Here is a 12,066-nt window from a genome sequence, read left to right on the forward strand (position 1 = left end):
GCCACAACAAATCTTTCAAAGAGAGAGAGAGATATATGTGTTGTTGGGGTTTGTGATTATGAAGGTGCCCCAACGCACAAAAATATATAAAAATGTACAAAGTTGGGATGTGGTGTGGTGGAGAAGAGTTGGGCCCGACCAGATCATTCGTGCGTGATTTACACGGCAGACGTGTGTACTACACGTATTAGGCCTTTGATCTGCGTTGCGTAGGCCATCTTCCTTCCAAGACACACACGTGTTGGGGTTTATGTGATTTTATGATAGTGCCCCAACACGGAAAAATAAGCGTACGAGAAGAGTTGGGCCCGACCAGATCATTCGTGCGTGATTTATACACGGCCAGACGCGTATTATATTACACGTATTAGGCCTTTGATCTGCGTTGCGTAGGCCATCTTCTCGATAGAGAGAAAGCCAATGTATTCTTTTTTCTTTCTTTACACACACACACACAGTTGTAGTAGGACAGGGAGGGATGCGAGCGTGCTAATCACGCTTCCTCAAGTCTTCGCTGTGGTGTAAAAAAAAAAGAAAAAAAGGAATCGTTGGGAAAGTCCAAAGGACGAAAATATCGGGCAGTCTGAAGATAACTTAATGCTCGTTTACATTGGTATCAAGAGAGACCGGCTTGTGTAGCTCGTTTCAATGCTGTGTCGTTGTCATTGACACCCTACTCTGTTGCGCGCTAGTGGCAGCATGAGCGTGGGACGTATATATATATGACACCCAGCTAGAGCCGGCCGTGAGTCCGTCCGGTGTAAATAACGACGAAAGGAGAGAGAAACTTTTCGAATCCAGTATCGGGTTGATAATTGTCCAGTTTGAATATCCATATCCCCGTCGTTTTTGGAGGTGATATACTCTCTGTGTTTCTTCGATAGAAGGCTTTTCAATGTTCTATTCGCTCCGACCGTCGAACTTGCAAGAAAACAGTGGTTTTGGATTTGCTCGTACATATATATATGGTTTCGACGGAAATATCTCGTTCTTTAAGGGACAATTATGTCGTCGTACGACGACTCCCGAATCTCCTTCGCGCGCTGGTTCGAGCTCTTCGGGTATCGGCTTGTTCCGAAATATAACACAAAAAAATGTGGTGGATAGCAAATACACATTATATATATATGAGAGAATAAAAGGGAAAAATTACCCTGAACGGTGGATCACTTGGCTCGTGGGTCGATGAAGAACGCAGCTAATTGCGCGTCAACGTGTGAACTGCAGGACACATGAACATCGACATTTCGAACGCACATTGCGGTCCACGGATACAATTCCTGGACCACGCCTGGCTGAGGGTCGTTTACGTACTTATAAACTGCTTGCGTTGATGGCACTTGTTGCCTATATACGTACGAGCGAATGATGGGCGCTTCGTCGGCGTTTGTCGCGGTCCTATGAATATTGAGAAATTTTACGTACGTCTAACAGTCTTCGAGAGAGATGGAAATCGTGTTCGAACTAGCGTGAGTGTGGAAGGCGGTGTCGTGTGTCGTATATGTTTTATATACGTCCGCCCGTCTGAAACACCGCTTCGAAGCGGTGACAAAATCTTTTTCGGGACGATTCGTATTCGTAGAACTATCGAGATTTCACTGGTACATTTTCAACGCGCTCCCGACGTCACCTGAAATGAAACGAGATGGGTTTAACCCACGAGAGCGTACTACACGAGTCTGTCCTATGTGAAGACTGTGTACAGAGATCGAACGAACGCATGAAAGAAATTGAACGAAAGAACACATAACCCGCAAAAATATAGAGTAGAATTGTGACCGTTGCTTCGAATTTGAATTTATATGTATATATATATCATAGCCCCAGGGAGTGGAACCTATGAGTGTGGAAGGATGTCTCTTACCGTTATGTTGCCAGAGGAAAAAAAGTCTCTCTCTTCGTACGACACATTTGTGTACGAATTGTATCGATGGCTATATAGATCCGATGTTGCACATATTCTGAGTAAAGCTGAGTGACCCTTCACTCAAATGAACAAATGAACAAATGAACAAATGAAAAAATGAAAAAATGAAAAAATGAACAAATGAACAAATGAACAAATGAACAAATGAACAAATGAACAAATGAACAAATGAACAAATGAACAAATGAACAAATGAACAAATGAACAAATGAACAAATGAACAAATGAACAAATGAACAAATGAACAAATGAACAAATGAACAAATGAACAAATGAACAAATGAACAAATGAACAAATGAAAAAATGAAAAAAATGAACATATGAGCAAACGAACAAATGAACAAATGTGCGAATAGACAAATGAACGAATGAACAAATAAACACATGAACAAATGAACAAATGAACAAATGAACAAATGAACAAATGAACAAATGAACAAATGAACAAATGAACAAATGAACAAATGAACAAATGAACAAATGAACAAATGAACAAATGAACAAATGAACAAATGAACAAATGAACAAATGAACAAATGAACAAATGAACAAATGAACAAATGAACAAATGAACAAATGAACAAATGAACAAATGAACAAATGAACAAATGAACAAATGAACAAATGAACAAATGAACAAATGAACAAATGAACAAATGAACAAATGGACAAATGAACAAATGAACAAATGAACAAATGAACAAATGAACAAATGAACAAATGAACAAATGAACAAATGAACAAATGAACAAATGAACAAATGAACATATGAACATATGAACAAATGAATAAATGAACAAATGAACAAATGAACAAATGAACAAATGAACAAATGCACAAATGCACAAATGAACAAATGAACAAATGAAAAAATGGACAAATGTACAAATGAACGAATGAACAAATGAACAAATGAACAAATGAACAAATGTACAAATGAACAAATGAACAAATGAAAAAATGAACAAATGAACAAATGAACATATGAACAAATGAACAAATGAACAAATGAACAAATGAACATATGAACAAACGAACAAATGAACAAGATGAGAAATGAACAAATCAACTATTGAACCAACGAAGAAATGAACAAATTAAAATATTGAACAAATGAACAAATGAACAAATGAAAAAATGAAAAAAATGAACATATGAGCAAACGAACAAATGAACAAATGTGGGAATAGACAAATGAACGAATGAACAAATAAACACATGAACAAATGAACAAATGAACAAATGAACAAATGAACAAATGAACAAATGAACAAATGAACAAATGAACAAATGAACAAATGAACAAATGAACAAATGAACAAATGAACAAATGAACAAATGAACAAATGAACAAATGAACAAATGAACAAATGAACAAATGAACAAATGAACAAATGAACAAATGAACAAATGAACAAATGAACAAATGAACAAATGAACAAATGAACAAATGAACAAATGAACAAATGAACAAATGAACAAATGAACAAATGAACAAATGAACAAATGAACAAATGAACAAATGAACAAATGAACAAATGAACAAACGAACAAACGAACAAACGAACAAACGAACAAACGAACAAACGAACAAACGAACAAACGAACAAACGAACAAACGAACAAACGAACAAACGAACAAACGAACAAACGAACAAACGAACAAACGAACAAACGAACAAACGAACAAATGAACAAATGAACAAATGAACAAATGAAAAAAATGAACAAATGAATAAATGAACAGATGAACAAATGAACAAATGAACAAACGAACAAATGAACAAATGAACAAATTAACAAATGAACAAATGAACAAATGAACAAATGAACAAATGAACAAATGAACAAATGAACAAATGAACAAATGAACAAATAAACAAATGAACAAATGAACAAATGAACAAATGAACAAATGATCAAACGAACAAACGAACAAACGAACAAACGAACAAACGAACAAACCTAACAAACGAACAAACGAACAAACGAACAAACGAACAAACGAACAAACGAACAAATGCACAAATGCACAAATGAACAAATGAACAAATGAACAAATGAACAAATGAACAAATGAACAAATGAACAAACGAACAAATGAACAAATGAACTAGTGAACAAATGAACAAATGAACAAATGAACAAATTAACAAATGAACAAATGAACAAATGAACAAATGAACAAATGAACAAATGAACAAAATAATCAAAAGGAACAAATGAACAAACGAACAAATGAACAAACGAACAAATGAACAAACGAACAAATGAACAAATGAACAAATGAACAAATGAACAAATGAACAAATGAACAAATGAACAAATGAACAAATGAACAAATGAACAAATGAACAAATGAACAAATGAACAAATGAACAAATGAACAAATGAACAAATGAACAAATGAACAAATGAACAAATGAACAAATGAACAAATGAACACATGAACACATGAACAAATGAACAAATGAACAAACGAACAAATGAACAAATGAACAAATGAGCGAATAGGCAAATGAACGAATGAAAAAATGAGCGAATAGACAATCGCACAAATGAACAAATGAACAAATGAACAAATGAACAAATGATCAAATGAACAAATGAGCAAAATGAGCAAAAGGAACAAACGAACAAACGAACAAACCTAGCAAACGAACAAACGTACAAATGAACAAATGAACAAATGAACAAAATAAGCAAAAGGAACAAATGAACAAACGAACAAATGAACAAACGAACAAACGAACAAACGAACAAACGAACAAACCTAACAAACGAACAAACGAACAAACGAACAAACGAACAAACGAACAAACGAACAAACGAACAAACGAACAAACGAACAAACGAACAAATGCACAAATGCACAAATGAACAAATGAACAAATGAACAAATGAACAAATGAATAAAACGAACAAATGAACAAATGAACTAGTGAACAAATGAACAAATGAACAAATGAACAAATGAACAAATTAACAAATGAACAAATGAACAAATGAACAAATGAACAAATGAACAAATGAACAAATGAACAAATGAACAAAATAAGAAAAGGAACAAATGAACAAACGAACAAATGAACAAACGAACAAATGAACAAATGAACAAATGAACAAATGAACAAATGAACAAATGAACAAATGAACAAATGAACAAATGAACAAATGAACAAATGAACAAATGAACAAATGAACAAATGAACAAATGAACAATTGAACAAATGAACAAATGAACAATTGAACAAATGAACAAACGAACAAATGAACAAACGAACAAACGAACAAATGAACAAATGAACAAATGAACAAATGAACAAATGAACAAATGAACAAATGAACAAATGAACAAATGAACAAATGAACAAATGGACAAATGAACAAATGAACAAATGAACAAATGAACAAATGAACAATCGAACAAATGAACAAATGAACAAATGAACAAATGAACAAATGAACAAATGAACAAATGAACAAATGAACAAATGAACAAATGAACAAATGAACAAATGAACAAATGAACAAATGAACAAATGAACAAATGAACAAATGAACAAATGAACAAATGAACAAATGAACAAATGAACAAATGAACAAATGAACAAATGAACAAATGAACAAGTGAACAAATGAACAAATGAACAAATGAACAAATGAACAAATGAACAAATGAACAAATGAACAAATGAACAAATGAACAAATGAACAAATGAACAAATGAACAAATGACCAAATGAACAAATGAACAAATGAACAAATGAACAAATGAACAAATGAACAAATGTACAAATGAACAAATGAACAAATGAACAAATGAACAAATGAACAAATGAACAAATGAACAAATGAACAAATGAACAAATGAACAAATGAACAAATGAACAAATGAACAAATGAACAAATGAACAAATGAACAAATGAACAAATGAACAAATGATCAAATGAACAAATGAACAAATGAACAAATGAACAAATGGACAAATGAACAAATAAACAAATGAACAAATGAACAAATGAACAAAGGAACAAATGAACAAAGCAACAAATGAACAAATGAACAATTGAACAAATGAACAAATGAACAAATGAACAAATGAACAAATGAACAAATGAACAAATGAACAAATGAACAAATGAACAAATGAACAAATGAACAAATGAACAAATGATCAAATGAACAAATGAACAAACGAACAAACGAACAAACGAACAAACGAACAAACCTAACAAACGAACAAACGAACAAACCTAACAAACGAACAAACGAACAAACGAACAAACGAACAAACGAACAAACGAACAAACGAACAAACGAACAAATGCACAAACGAACAAACGAACAAACGAACAAACGAACAAACGAACAAACGAACAAACGAACAAACGAACAAACGAACAAATGCACAAATGCACAAATGAACAAATGAACAAATGAACAAATGAACAAATGAACAAATGAACAAATGAACAAATGAACAAATGAACAAATGAACAAATGAACAAATGAACAAATGAACAAATGAACAAATGAACAAATGAACAAATGAACAAATGAACAAATGAACAAATGAACAAATGAACAAATGAACAAATGAACAAATGAACAATTGAACAAATGAACAAATGAACAAATGAACAAATGAACAAATGAACAAATGAACAAATGAACAAATGAACAAATGAACAAATGAACAAATGAACAAATGAACAAATGAACAAATGAACAAATGAACAATCGAACAAATGAACAAATGAACAAATGATCAAATGAACAAATGAACAAATGAACAAATGAACAAATGAACAAATGAACAAATGAACAAATGAACAAATGAACAAATGAAAAAATGAACAAATGAACAAATGAACAAATGAACGAATGAACAAATGAGCAAATGAACAAATGAGCAAAATGAGCAAAATGAACAAATGAACAAATGAACAAATGAACAAATGAACAAATGACCAAATGAACAAATGAACAAATGAACAAATGAACAAATGAACAAATGAACAAATGAACAAATGAACAAATGAACAAATGTACAAATGAACAAATGAACAAATGAACAAATGAACAAATGAACGAATAAACAAATGAACAAATGAACGAATGAACAAATGAACAAATGAACAAATGAACAAATGAACAAATGAACAAATGAACAAATGAACAAATGAACAAATGAACAAATGATCAAATGAACAAACGAACAAACGAACAAATGAACAAACGAACAAACGAACAAACCTAACAAACGAACAAACGAACAAACGAACAAACGAAGAAGCGAACAAACGAACAAATGAACAAATGAACAAATGAACAAATGAACAAATGAACAAATGAACAAATGAACAAACGAACAAATGAACAAATGAACAAATGAGCGAATAGGCAAATGAACGAATGAACAAATGAGCGAATAGACAATCGCACAAATGAACAAATGAACAAATGAACAAATGATCAAATGAACAAATGAGCAAAATGTGCAAAAGGAACAAACGAACAAACGAACAAACCTAACAAACGAACAAACGAACAAACGAACAAACGAACAAACGAACAAACGAACAAACGAACAAACGAACAAACGAACAAACGAACAAACGAACAAACGAACAAACGAACAAATGAACAAATGAACAAATGAACAAATGAAAAAAATGAACAAATGAATAAATGAACACATGAACAAATGAACAAATGAACAAACGAACAAATGAACAAATGAACAAATTAACAAATGAACAAATGAACAAATGAACAAATGAACAAATGAACAAATGAACAAATGAACAAATGAATAAAATAAACAAATGAACAAATGAACAAATGAACAAATGATCAAACGAACAAACGAACAAACGAACAAACGAACAAACCTAACAAACGAACAAACGAACAAACGAACAAACGAACAAACGAACAAACGAACAAACGAACAAACGAACAAACGAACAAATGCACAAATGCACAAATGAACAAATGAACAAATGAACAAATGAACAAATGAACAAATGAACAAATGAACAAATGAACAAACGAACAAATGAACAAATGAACTAGTGAACAAATGAACAAATGAACAAATGAACAAATGAACAAATTAACAAATGAACAAATGAACAAATGAACAAATGAACAAAATAAGCAAAAGGAACAAATGAACAAACGAACAAACGAACAAATGAACAAACGAACAAATGAACAAATGAACAAATGAACAAATGAACAAATGAACAAATGAACAAATGAACAAATGAACAAATGAACAAATGAACAAATGAACAAATGAACAAATGAACAAATGAACAAATGAACAAATGAACAAATGAACAAATGAACAAATGAACAAATGAACAAATGAACAAATGAACAAATGAACAAATGAACAAATGAACAAATGAACAAATGAACAAATGAACAAATGAACAAATGAACACATGAACACATGAACAAATGAACAAATGAACAAACGAACAAATGAACAAATGAACAAATGAGCGAATAGGCAAATGAACGAATGAAAAAATGAGCGAATAGACAATCGCACAAATGAACAAATGAACAAATGAACAAATGAACAAATGATCAAATGAACAAATGAGCAAAATGAGCAAAAGGAACAAACGAACAAACGAACAAACCTAACAAACGAACAAACGAACAAACGAACAAACGAACAAACGAACAAACGAACAAACGAACAAACGAACAAACGAACAAACGAACAAACGAACAAAAGAACAAACGAACAAACGAACAAACGAACAAACGAACAAACGAACAAACGAACAAACGAACAAACGAACAAACGAACAAATGAACAAATGAACAAATGAAAAAAATGAACAAATGAACAAATGAACACATGAACAAATGAACAAATGAACAAACGAACAAATGAACAAATGAACAAATTAACAAATGAACAAATGAACAAATGAACAAATGAACAAATGAACAAATGAACAAACGAACAAACGAACAAACGAACAAACGAACAAACGAACAAACGAACAAACGAACAAACGAACAAACGAACAAATGCACAAATGCACAAATGAACAAATGAACAAATGAACAAATGAACAAATGAACAAATGAATAAAACGAACAAATGAACAAATGAACTAGTGAACAAATGAACAAATGAACAAATGAACAAATGAACAAATTAACAAATGAACAAATGAACAAATGAACAAATGAACAAATGAACAAATGAACAAATGAACAAAATAAGAAAAGGAACAAATGAACAAACGAACAAATGAACAAACGAACAAATGAACAAATGAACAAATGAACAAATGAACAAATGAACTAATGAACAAATGAACAAATGAACAAATGAACAAATGAACAAATGAACAAATGAACAAATGAACAAATGAACAAATGAACAAATGAACAAACGAACAAATGAACAAACGAACAAATGAACAAATGAACAAATGAACAAATGTGCGAATAGGCCAATGAACGAATGAACAAATGAACAAATGATCAAATGAACAAATGAACAAATGAACAAATGAACAATCGAACAAATGAACAAATGAACAAATGAACAAATGAACAAATGAACAAATGAACAAATGAACAAATGAACAAATGAACAAATGAACAAATGAACAAATGAACAAATGAACAAATGAACAAATGAACAAATGAACAAATGAACAAATGAACAAATGAACAAATGAACAAATGAACAAATGAACAAATGTGCGAATAGGCCAATGAACGAATGAACAAATGAACAAATGAACAAATGAACAAATGAACAAATGAACAAATGAACAAATGAACAAATGAACAAATGAACAAATGAACAAATGAACAAATGAACAAATGAACAAATGAACAAATGAACAAATGGACAAATGAACAAATGAACAAATGAACAAATGAACAAATGAACAAATGAACAAATGTACAAATGAACAAATGAACAAATGTACAAATGAACAAATGAACAAATGAACAAATGAACAAATGAACAAATGAACAAATGAACAAATGAACAAATGAACAAATGAACAAATGTACAAATGAACAAATGAACAAATGTACAAATGAACAAATGAACAAATGAACAAATGAACAAATGTACAAATGAACAAATGTACAACTGAACAAATGAACAAATGAACAAATGAACAAATGAACAAATGAACAAATGAACAAATGAACAAATGAACAAATGAACAAATGAACAAATGAACAAATGAACAAATGAACAAATGAACAAATGAACAAATGAACAAATGAACAAATGAACAAACGAACAAACGAACAAATGAACAAATGAACAAATGTACAAATGAACAAATGAACAAATGAACAAATGAACATATGAACAAATGAACAAATGAACAAATGAACAAATGAACAAATGAACAAATGAACAGATGAACAAATGAACAAATGAACAAATGAACAAATGAACAAATGATTAAATGAACGAATGAACAAATTGGCGAATAGACAATCGAACGAATGAACAAATGAACAAATGAACAACTGAACAAATGAACAAATGAACAAATGAACAAATGAACAAATGAACAAATGAACAAATGTACAAATGAACAAATGAACAAATGTACAAATGAACGAATGAACAAATGAACAAATGAACAAATGTACAAATGAACAAATGTACAACTGAACAAATGAACAAATGAACAAATGAACAAATGAACAAATGAACAAATGAACAAATGAACAAATGAACAAATGAACAAATGAACAAATGAACAAATGAACAAATGAACAAATGAACAAATGAACAATTGAACAAATGAACAAATGAACAAATGAACAAATGAACAAATGAACAAACGAACAAACGAACAAATGAACAAATGAACAAATGAACAAATGAACAAATGAACAAATGAACAAATGAACAAATGAACAAATGAACAAATGAACAAATGAACAAATGAACAAATGGACAAATGAACAAATGTACAAATGAACAAATGTACAACTGAACAAATGAACAAATGTACAAATGAACAAATGTACAACTGAACAAATGAACAAATGAACAAATGAACAAATGAACAAATGAACAAATGAACAAATGAACAAATGAACAAATGAACAAATGAACAAATGAACAAATGAACAAATGAACAAATGAACAAATGAACAAATGAACAAATGAACAAATGAACAAATGAACAAATGAACAAACGAACAAATGAACAAATGAACAAATGAACAAATGAGCGAATAGGCAAATGAACGAATGAACAAATGAGCGAATAGACAATCGCACAAATGAACAAATGAACAAATGAACAAATGAACAAATGAACAAATGAGCAAATGAGCAAAATAAGCAAAAGGAACAAATGAACAAACGAACAAATGAACAAACGAACAAATGAACAAATGAACAAATGAACAAATGAACAAATGTACAAATGAACAAATGTACAACTGAACAAATGAACAAATGTACAAATGAACAAATGTACAACTGAACAAATGAACAAATGAACAAATGAACAAATGAACTAATGAACAAATGAACAAATAAACAAATGAACAAATGAACAAATGAACAAATGAACAAATGAACAAATGGACAAATGAACAAATGAACAAATGAACAAATGAACAAATGAACAAATGAACAAATGAACAAATGAACAAATGAACAAATGAACAAATGAACAAATGAACAAATGAACAAATGAACAAATGAACAAATGAACAAATGAACAAATGAACAAATGAACAAATGAACAAATGAACAAATGAACAGATGAACAGATGAACAAATGAACAAATGAACAAATGAACAAATGAACAAATGAACAAATGAACAAATGAACAAATGAACAAATGAACAAATGAACAAATGAACAAATGAACAAATGAACAAATGAACAAATGAACAAATGAACAAATTAACAAATGAACAAATGAACAAATGAACAAATGAACAAATGAACAAATGAACAAATGAACAAATGAACAAATGAACAAATGAACAAATGAACAAATGAACAAATGAACAAATGAACAAATGAACAAATGAACAAATGAACAAATGAACAAATGAACAAATGAACAAATGTGCGAATAGGCCAATGAACG

General features: G+C 30.5%; 1 non-coding gene across 1 annotated transcript; it reads left to right on the forward strand.

Moving 5' to 3' along the window:
* Positions 1-1,150: 1,150 nt before the first annotated feature.
* On the forward strand, positions 1,151-1,305 carry LOC143261622 (5.8S ribosomal RNA). Its single transcript, XR_013035715.1, has one exon. It is a non-coding gene; the product is annotated as a 5.8S ribosomal RNA (ribosomal RNA).
* Positions 1,306-12,066: the final 10,761 nt, after the last annotated feature.

Source organism: Megalopta genalis, unplaced genomic scaffold (genome assembly GCF_051020955.1).
Source record: "Megalopta genalis isolate 19385.01 unplaced genomic scaffold, iyMegGena1_principal scaffold0057, whole genome shotgun sequence".
Taxonomy (NCBI): Eukaryota; Metazoa; Arthropoda; class Insecta; order Hymenoptera; family Halictidae; genus Megalopta; species Megalopta genalis.